Source organism: Molothrus aeneus, chromosome 4 (genome assembly GCF_037042795.1).
Source record: "Molothrus aeneus isolate 106 chromosome 4, BPBGC_Maene_1.0, whole genome shotgun sequence".
Taxonomy (NCBI): domain Eukaryota; kingdom Metazoa; phylum Chordata; class Aves; order Passeriformes; family Icteridae; genus Molothrus; species Molothrus aeneus.
The window spans coordinates 1,545,031-1,555,381 of NC_089649.1; the positions used below are offsets into that span (position 1 = coordinate 1,545,031).

Genomic DNA, 10,351 nt, shown 5'->3' on the forward strand with positions numbered 1-10,351 from the left:
GACAGCAAAGGGGGATTTTGTACACTTCTAAGGGAACAGGTCACCGGAGCATGGAGCACAGCATCACCTTGGGGTGCCCCTTGGCCCTGGGTGCACGCAGCCCGTGAGAGCAGGGCGTCATGCTGACCCGCCCAGCACCTGAGCTGGGGCGCGTGATGGCAGCAAGGAGCAGCCAGCCTGCGATCCCTACACCCAGCCCTGCAGACCAATTAGTGATTAATAAGAGCCTGGCCCAGAGCAGGCAGGGCACATGATCGCGTTCTCATGGCGTTAGTCAGCAGCGCAGCAACACGGGCTCCTTCAGCAGGACACCGGCTCCAGCAGCATGAACATGATGCAGCATAAAAGCACACTGCTATGAGCAGACAATGCATGATCCTGCATAAGGCAATCCATTTAGCAATGTTCAACCCACCTCACCAGCAAAATGTGTTTGCTTCTGGACTGGCATTTTGCTCCATGGGACAGTCAGGTTCTTAATTTGGTTCTCAGTACCCTAAAGCTGGGTTTACTGTATCCTCCAACCACGGCCAAGAGCGCAGAACCCAACTGCTGAGCAGGCAACTCCCAAGTTTTAACAAGACTGTCCTCTATGTGACATCCATTTAAGGGCAGCTCAAAATAGACTTATTCATATCAGCCTAAAACAAGACTGTGAAGAAAACAACAACCCGAGAGCTGAAAAGTCATCTCTTGCCAAAAAGTACTCACAGCTACTTCTTCTGAACTCCTTCCTTGTGACCCATCAATGCTGTCCGGAAGAAAAACTTGTGGGACAGAACTGGTAGGAGCACAGCAATGCTGATAAGCAGCACTGCTGGACGTCCTGTGGCTTCCAAAGTAACCTAACCATCAGTATAAAGGCTACTGAGCTTGGACAAAAAACCAAGCAGACTTCTGCAAGGGAAGAGAAAATGAGACTTCAGCATCAGTCTTTCTTTCAGGGTCTGGAAAACTTCATCTGCCCTAAGGATGGACTATGAAAAAAATCCTTCTCTGGACAGATAAAACCTCAAAAATTAAGATCGCTTGCATCTTCCTTTACCAAAGGAAGGCTGCTCAGCCTCCTCTACTGTCACTTACACAAGTTTGTCACTGCAATGAGCTGCTCTCCCTACATGGCAGCTGGCTCCTTCTGACTTCAGATCATTAGTCCATAAACATGAACTTCCCAGGCATTCCTCAAATGTTCTCTTCAGATTTCCCACGTGCCTGTACAATTCAGCCCTTTACCCATTAGTGTTTCAAGCAATAGTGTTTTGACATGAACAAGTACTATAAAAAATATTTTATAGGTTCCACATTCTCTCTCCTCTTCCTCCAGAACTCTGTATAAAGCAAGAGTTGCTACTTCTGTTTTAGGAACTATAAACTCAAAGGCATCCTCAAGAACCACAGCAGATGTAACATTCTGTGCTGCTCTGCCTGGGGTACAGCTCATTTTCTTCTCAGTATCTAGCAGGGGGCTACAGTTTGGATTTGTGCTGGAAACACACAATTCACAAATGGGAATTGACCAATGTTATAGTTCCTGCTGTGGGAGCAAGCAAGCAGTGGTGCAGCTGGGGTTAAATCAGGACACTCCTTTTTGGTGTCCAGTATGGGGCACAAAGGGTTCAAACAAACGGCAGATTTGACTGGAATGTGCTAGGTGGAATTCACAGCTGTCATAGCTGTATGGATACTGATCAGCAGGCTCCTGCCCTGCCATGGGCACGCTTGCCTGGCTACATGGGGTGCCTAGAGGTCGTCAGGGGCAGCTTTTGCTTTCAGTGCTCCCCGTGGTGCTTATCAGGCTGCTCTGCTGGGCCTGGGAATGCTTTGATAACAGCAGTGACGACGACATGGCGGGGCTGGCGGGGCCCAGCTCAGGGCTACTCTGAGGAGGCTGCAGCTCCAGTGGGAGCTTGGGCCAATGGGCTGTGACCTGTGGTGACACCCCAAAGGATAACTCCAGGCTGGAGAAGGTAGATCTCAAAGGATTTGGCCAAGCCCATGCTGCAGCAGGTACACCTCAAAGCATCAGTGGCTGTGCATGAGGACATGCTGGAGTCCCCTCACGGCTCGTGTCGATCACCCACCATCTGCTTTCATCCTCTTTTCCACATGCATCTTCTTAAAACACTGCAGGAAGTCATTCTTTCAGAAAAAGCCTCTTTCTGTAACGGGCCTGAAATAGTTTGCTTTGGTAATAGATATTCATAAAAGCACAAGCAGCTTTTCCACTCCTTTTTTAAGCTGTCAGGGCCACCACGGCTGAACCCAGACATGGTCATCAGTCACACATTTCTTGGAGACACTTGTTAACAAAGAAGGGCTTTATGCCCAGCACCTAATTGCAACATGGCTGTTTAAAGGTAAACGGGAAATGGGCTACAGTAATATTAAATCCCAGTTATCTGCATCCATTATCTTGCATTTTTTTATTGCTAAGCCGAATGACTGGTCTGGGAACAGAGCCAGAAAAGTTGGGCTGATACCACAGATCAAGACTTCATAGATATTTCTGAGAATTACAAGTAAAGGGTCACATCCAGAACTGAACAGACTGCTCCACAAAAACCCACAGGTACCTTCACTGAATCATAAGTCAAGCCTTTCCAGGAAAACAGAGCTGTTGGCAACCCAAGGCATTACTAGACCCGGAATACTTAATGCAAAGGTGTCCTACTCACCACTTAGAATTAAAAAGGCAGAAACAGGTTCGTTCAAGAAGCGTTGCCCCATTCATAGAAAAGTTATTACAGAAACTTTTAGAGTTCACAGGAATCTCTATACTCCCATATTTCTGAAGATTCAGGGGACATCCAGGTTACTTGCTGGGAGAGACATTGAGCTTACATTGTTTTTTCAATGCTTTTTAACAAATTAAGTTGCATAGCTAATGTTCAGTGAACTCGGCTCTTTTAGCTTGATCTTTAATTCGAGTAATTATTTTAAAAGCTGGAGACACCATCTCCCTTTACTCAGTCTCTGGAGAGGATTCTGACACTGGAACACACAGTTGGGGTTTTTTCACAGGGCTGTTTTGCAGCATATTCCCTTTCAACAAAATTTATACACTGTATTCCTGGCAAAGCAAAGAGAGCCGTGATCCAAGCAAAACTTGGGAAATACAGAGGTCTTCCTTCTGCAGCAATTCCTGCCATTACACTGTTTTATTCACGGGTCCAGAGTGTCCATCCCAGGTTAAATTACAGCCCAAGGATGGCAGCTACATGCCCACTCCTTCAAGTTCTACTGCAAACAGGAGCAAGCCATGAGGCTGAGCACTGAGAGCATCCTGCCTGGAGCTCTGTGCCCCAGCAGCCAAGCAAGGGCGCCTGGGCTTGCCTTGCCGACGAAGCACAGGCCTAAGCCCAGGCTCGAGCCCAGGCTTGCTCACATTCCTTCCATGCTAGCAGGCTCTCAGCCTCAACTTCAGAGCCCTGCCGAGGTAGCAACACAGAGCCCAGAGACCCAAAGGTCAACAAGGTGCCTCGTACAAGCCAGAACCCTGCAGAGTCCCATGGCTGGAACCGCACACCCGCCTCATCAGGCACAGTGCAAAAACTCTTCCCCAGGCACAGGAAAGCCCACTGGACACAGAAGGCCTTCTCCAAGCCTGTATGACATGGGAGCTGTACATCATGGGAGACAGCCTGCCTTTGTTTCTAAAGCCCAGCTTCGGTATAAAAATTGATCATTCACCAGTGATTAAAAGGGAGAAACATACTCCTTTATCCCAAGTGAGAAGCACTCACAGAGTTACAGGGAATCATTGCATCTATCATGTTCTGGTAGAAGCAGTTCTTGCTCTTGGGCAGCAATAATCTCCTTTCCGTGCACATTCCAGTGATATGCCAATAACACAACAGAGATACAAATGCACTCTGAAATGGAGAGCATTTCAATATCCATTCAAGGTGTCTTTTCCAAAAGTTCACTGATGTCATCCGACAGATGAACTGGAACTGAAAAGATAAGCTAGGCAGGTGGACAAATGACAGCTCTAAGTTCATTCCAACTCTACCCTAAATCAATACTCTATTCTACAGCTTCTCTCTAACGTCACCCTCCAAGTGCCTATCAAAGATGCACTCAAGACTTTGCACTGGTCTTTCACTCATTTCCAACCCCACCCTGCAAGCAAGCTCATGGCTGCAATCCAGACTTTGTCCCTGCACCCCTCTGGCCCCACTTGATGAATTCTCCCCACACACTGTCCTATATCTCAGCACACATTTCTTCCATTCATGCCAGTGGAACTACTCATGCAGGACTCACCCCAGCACAGCACTTCAGCATGGCCTCAAAGGCCAATGAGTTGAATTGCCTCAAGGCCAGAAGTCACCTGCACTGAAGTATTTTGTGGGACTAAGGCAACAGCTCCACATTTCCAACTACTCTCACTGCACTGATAAAGGTGTTATTGCACTGACACTCCATCATCAGCACTACTGCTCCCATGAAGCCCCACACTGACACATCTACTGGGACAGTACTGCTCAAACCCCATCACTGCTCACCTAAGAGATCATGAGATGTCAAACAATGGATGTGGAACACTCCCATGGCACCACAGGCTGGCTCGCTGTGCCATCGAGGCTCTGGAACAGAGCTTTGCTGGGGACACAAGAGAACAAAGCCCCATCTATTTTCCCCTGGGGATGATTGTTCCTGCCCAGAAGAACACACAGGCAGCTCTGTTGAGCAGGGCTGCTGGTCTTGAGACATGCTCTGTGTCTGCTGAATGCACAGAGTGTCAGCTAGGGAAGTGAGCTCAGACTAGACAAATTTAACAAGAATTTAGGTAACATCCACTTCAAGATGACCACAATTGCTAACTCTGAGACCTCAGCAAAATGTGCACATCCAATTCCTGTGTGTAAGAAATGCCCTTCAATTCCAGTGCAATAGACAGTTTTGATGTGCTCAAATGCCACTTCTCATTGAGCTAGTGAGCAACTATTGCCCAGCTTCATTCTTATCAACCTCATATTTAGCAGCCTTGATGAAAAGACCTTTACGCTTACGTCGAAGGGCTGACAATGTGTCTGAAGTGTTATACAGCGCTACAGGTACAATAAAAGCAATTAACTTTTGCAACCTTCTGTTCAAGGTTAAGAGTTTAAATGAGCTCAGTAAACCTTCAAGATGTGATTAAAATGAAGTAAAAACTTATCAAAAAAGTTGGGAGGAAAACCATAATCTTCAAGTTGCACACACCATTGAAAAAGAGACACAAGTTCTGTTTCTGCACCTACTGTACAAAATAGAGAAAACTGAAAAATTTTAGCAAAGATGAGTAGTTGGCACGCAAGACTTCAGTTGTCATTTTTGCCATCAGATTATACATCTGCACAGTCATCAAAATCAAAGCGTTTGCATGTTTCGCTCAGAAAAAGTAGCAGAAAAAGACAGAACACACCACAGGAATAACTCCATTGTGAAAAAAGCCAAAAATTTGTTGGACATGCAAACCCACCAGGACTTCTTGCATAATACCAGCTGATTGCAATAGCTTTCAAAAGAAAGTAAAATTCAACCTCCCCTGGGGAACAGTCACATCAAACATCAGCAACTTCACAGATGAGCAGCAGTCACCTCGCAGAGGTCAAAAGCAGAGGTACCATAGATCTGTATTATTTATAGATAATATGTAAGTTTATTATTAATAATAATATATTACTAACTATATTTTGAATAATATGAAATAGCTTTTATCATCATCATTAATAACAGAATGAAGTTATTTGAGTAATCCTCAGTCTTAAAAGAAGTCATGGAACAATTCCCACCACCAAGTTCTTCAACTCACTTTGGGATGCCAGAAGTATGGATCAACACTTACGAAAGGAAAATTAAGACTTCTTTCAAGACAGAATTAATACAGAGTATTTAGCAAGTATTTATTATATGCTAGCAAAACACTAATATGATCCTGTTCCCCTATAAAGTTAGTTATATAATACAGCTAGGATTTGAAACACTTGGAAAATTCTCTTCCCCCACTAAAAGAATTTCCTTAGGAGTAGAAAACATGTAGATCAGCCATATTCTCTCTATATACATACGTATTTATATATATAAATAATAAAGCTATTTTAAATCCACCCCTCAGTCTCTGTTTTACTTTGGCAGCAGAACGAACTTTCCTAATAGCACACGTTTCTGGAATGCAGAGGCTGAAAGTTCATTTGCACTGCAGATTCAAAGAATTCTGATATTGGTGACATGGAATCAACTCTTCTGTTTTTTCTGGTGAGAAAATTCAGATAAAACCAGGGCTGCCTGCAACCTGTGCTCAGAAGGCTCAGCCATACTCCAACAGCATGGATCTACATGCCTACTGAATTTGGACAGAAATCCACTGCTCCAAATCAAACTGAACGCCAAGAACTGAGATGGAGCTTTCTCTGATTTTCAAACTTCTCATAAATCTCCATGCAACCTTACCACACTGCCAGTCCCTATGGCAAGTTCAAATATGTTCCTTATGTGAAAGACTCATAATTGTGTGTGTAATTCAAAGACATTTTTATCTCTTCAGTTAATGTAATTAAACCATTGAAAAGCAAGAGCTCTGCAGCTTTTTACTTATGCTACGCACTGTTTTATCACCCAATTATGGGTGCAGTCATTGTCTTTGACACTGTCCAACAGCAATAAAAAGCATTCCTGCCACAAACTGCGCACAATCCTGAGCAAACTCAGGAGAAATGAGATGCTACAGCGACTCAAAGTTCAAGGGCAGGGAGGCAGAAGCCTTGCTTTGAGTGATTGTGGGAATCCACTGCAACCTTGACCATTTTATAGCTGTATCTCCATTTCAAGCCAGGCAGTGTGAGCTAAGAGAAAGACCTTATGTTTTGAGGGAGCACAAAAGAAGAGCTTTCCTTCCACCAGACGCAGCACAATGACACAGACACGCGCTCCTTTATCAATATTAACCATAAACTGCTATTACTGGGTTTTCAAAGAGCACTCCCCCCCTTGTGAGCCTTCTAAGTGGATTTGAAGCCGGAAGCAGCTAATTGACTTGGAACAAGGAGGAGTTATCAGTACCCTTTTAATTTGCTCAAAGCAAGAGTTCCAATTCTGAACCTAATGCACACAGCAGATACGTGCGAGGCGGGTCTCTGGAGCGTGACAAGGATGCTCTCACAGTGGGGCCATGAAGGCATCTCAGCAGCACCAAGGGACTCAGTGGTGCCACCGCGCCAGGAACGCTGCTGGCAGCAAGGCACCCCCAAACCCTCCTTCCAAGCCCTCTGCTTCTCCCAGCCCACGGGAGGAACTGGGATGCACACCGGTAAAAGCCATGCTATTTTGATACGGATGTGTATAACAAAGTCACGGCATAAAATCCAAAAAATTAAATTAAAGAAGAGAAATTGGTTTACTAGCAAATCTGCACTAACAGATGGCATGTACACACACAGGAGCATCGCTTGCTGAACCCATAAGGCCCATTTTTGGGCACCCACCTCCCAAAACAGCACATTTACCCCAGATTTTCCTTTCTCAAAGCAACACCTTTCCCTTTATGACTGCATCTTTCTGGCAAGGCAGCACCTCCGACTGCAAATAGCTGTTCACACACTTACTGGCAGAAAAATAAGAACAGGTTTTTTTCTTTAGCCTCTCACACAGCAATTTTCCTTCCCAACCTTGCCCAAAACCCCTTCCAGCTTATTAATTACAGCTGTCCAGGGTGGCAGCATTAGAAAACCTTCAGCCAGAGACACACTCAGCTCCTCCACCCTGTCTGATAAGCAGGTAGATCTGAAAACAAAAGGAGTTATAGATTTTTCCTTCTCACAGGGATGTTTTTCTTTGAACTGCACTTTGTGCATAAATTCAGCCTTTTCTTATCAGCTTAAGACATCGGTAACCGAAGCATTTACCCTACACCCACCGCATTTTAAAAGCTCCTCTTAAAAACCTGCTGCAAGTGATACCACAAGACAGCACCAGTACATGAGGCTGTTTTCTGGCTGCAGAGAAGTTTCAAGATCTAAAATTGTAACATGGAAGTTTAAGGGAAAAACCTGCACAGTTCTGAGCTGCAGAAAATCCTGCCAGACCTTGCTGGGAGCAAACTGGATGAGTGCAGGGTGTTACCTTGCCAGGAATGCCCTGTGCACATAAATGAAAGCTTCATCTCTCCTCCCTATAGCTGGAAAATGAAAGAAAAAGAAAAAAAAAATCCATCATTCCTTCTCACCCCACCACCATACCTTGCTTCCTACTCATCTGAGGTCAGCAGTCTACAGTTGCCAGTCCCTTGAAATCTCGGGAACGCAGGTCCCTAAAGTCCAGCAGCTGCTTTTAAAAATGTGAAATTAACTTACCCTGAGCTCAGTAGAAGTGAAGGGTAAGTTAGAAACAAATCCTCCTAGTTTTTCTGGAACTTCAAAGTCTGTGTTTCCTTCCTAGGAAGCTGAAGAAGTATCCCTGCAGATTGCACTAGCATTTGCCCTTCCAATCCCACTGACCCTCAGCAGCAGGTGAAGTTGATGAGAGCTAAAATCACCAGCTGAAACCAGGCTTTGCAAAATTAACTCTTCCATCATCTAATCCAAGTGTCACCAGAAAAAGTCTCTGAGCCTGGAATGGCAGTCCAGGAAAGGACTAGGACAGATCAGCTTATGTACCATGCTCTGAGCAAGCACAGATGCAAACAGTCCCGTTTAATTACTTGGCACAGGACTGGAGATTGTGAGAACAAAATGAAGTCTCTCATTCAATAGTTGCTGGGGTTTGGGAGCCTGAAGGTTGCTTTGGTCAGGGGGCCTCTGTACAATTTCCTACTGATCTCAACCAGAATAAGAACTAGGTGTATTCCTGCAGCCTATCACACCAGCACTTAGCAACATATTCTGTCCCACACACAATATATACAGCTTGGCACACATTGTTAAATCCAACTAGTGAAGCTTTTGTTGTTCGGTTTTTTGGGTGGGGTTTTTTTGGTTGGCTGGGTGGGCTTTTATGTTGCCTTGTTTTTTTAAACAGAAAGTATGTACATTATAGGAACAACCAGAACAAAGTCCCTAAGCAGCTGGGAGCACACGCACAGAGTCAAGTTCAGATGCACAGTAACTGCACCTCTGACACAAAAGGAGCAAGCACCTATATATAGCAGATGGAGCAGTTCCCCACGGGAGCTGCCACTGCTCGGATCTGCCCCAGGGCCCGACCTTGCTCCTTACGCGCCCAACTTTACTAACAGGAGCAGCTTTGCGGAACGACTCCACGGAGCTGCTGCCACGCACCCCGAGCCCCGCTCTCCTGGGAGAGCCCGGTGCCTTTTTCCATCATGTCGTGGGAGCTCCCTGCACATCCGAGTGCTCCTCCTGAACGCGAGGGCTAAAGGGATGCGCTCGGAACAGGAGAAAAATCCGTTAGGAACTAACGCCGTACAGAAAAAAAGGAACAAGCCTAAAGATGGTTAAGTCCTCATTTCCTCGTGTGCTCTCGCTATGGATGGCAGCGCTTCAAAGGAAGCACAGAAAGGGCAAACAAACAGGTCTTGGATAATAAAACACTCCATACAACCATATACCAGGTGGATAATTGGAAACCTGGGAAAGACGAGGCTGCCTATTTAGCGGCTGCTAACAACTCACTGAAGATGAACTGAAACGGTAAAGAAAGTTTTCAAACACCATGAAGCGTTTTAAAAGTTAGCTCCAGCAGAGCTAGGCACCGAAAAAGACACCGAGGAGGGAGAAACGCAGCCCGGCGTTTCCACCCCCGCTCCCACTCACTCACCTCCGGGGCTCGGGCTTGCGGCGTTCCTCCAGCTTGGCGGCGGGCGGCGGCTGCGGGGCAGCCGGGGTGGCGGACGGGCTGCGGGCGGGCTCAGTGGGGCATGGCGGGGGCCCTACACCTGCCCCTCCGTGTCCGTGCGAGTGAGCGCCCACGGCAGCCCGAGCGAGCGGCGAGGCTGTGCTGGCGGCGCCGGCCCGGGCCCGCATTTAAAGCCGCCGGCGGGCTCGGCCGTCCCCTCACCCGCTCCCATCCCGGCCCGTCCCGTCCCATCCCATCCCCGGCCGCCGCTCGGCGTCACGGGGCCCGGGGCGGGGAGCCCGGAGGAGGAGTCTGAGGGCCGGGGCTGCGCTTCTCCGCCCCGAGCCGTGCCGGGGCAGGTGCGCACTGCCACGGCTGGAAGCGGAGAGCAGGGGCGGCCGCGGGAACCCCCCGCCGGCTGCGAGTGGGGCTGGCAGTGGGCACCCTGTGCCTCAGGCCGGGAGATGCCATCCCCCTGAGCAGGGGGATGCTCTCCCTGGAGGGCACCGCCGCGATACTGCCGCGGGCTGCTCACAGCTCCTGTCGCACGCCCAGGGCAGGTTCCCTGCCGCTG

General features: G+C 47.3%; 1 protein-coding gene across 2 annotated transcripts in view; it reads right to left on the reverse strand.

Annotated features, from left to right (window-relative positions):
* Positions 1–9,840, reverse strand: part of SLC4A4 (solute carrier family 4 member 4) — a 114,383-nt gene extending 104,543 nt beyond the window's left edge. Inside the window, exon 1 of one of the 2 annotated variants that reach the window (XM_066549371.1) lies at positions 9,760–9,840. The gene's annotated coding sequence lies outside the window, so the exon portion shown is untranslated. The remainder of the gene's footprint in view (positions 1–9,759) is intronic. The other variant, XM_066549370.1, reaches the window with a different exon arrangement.
* Positions 9,841–10,351: the final 511 nt, after the last annotated feature.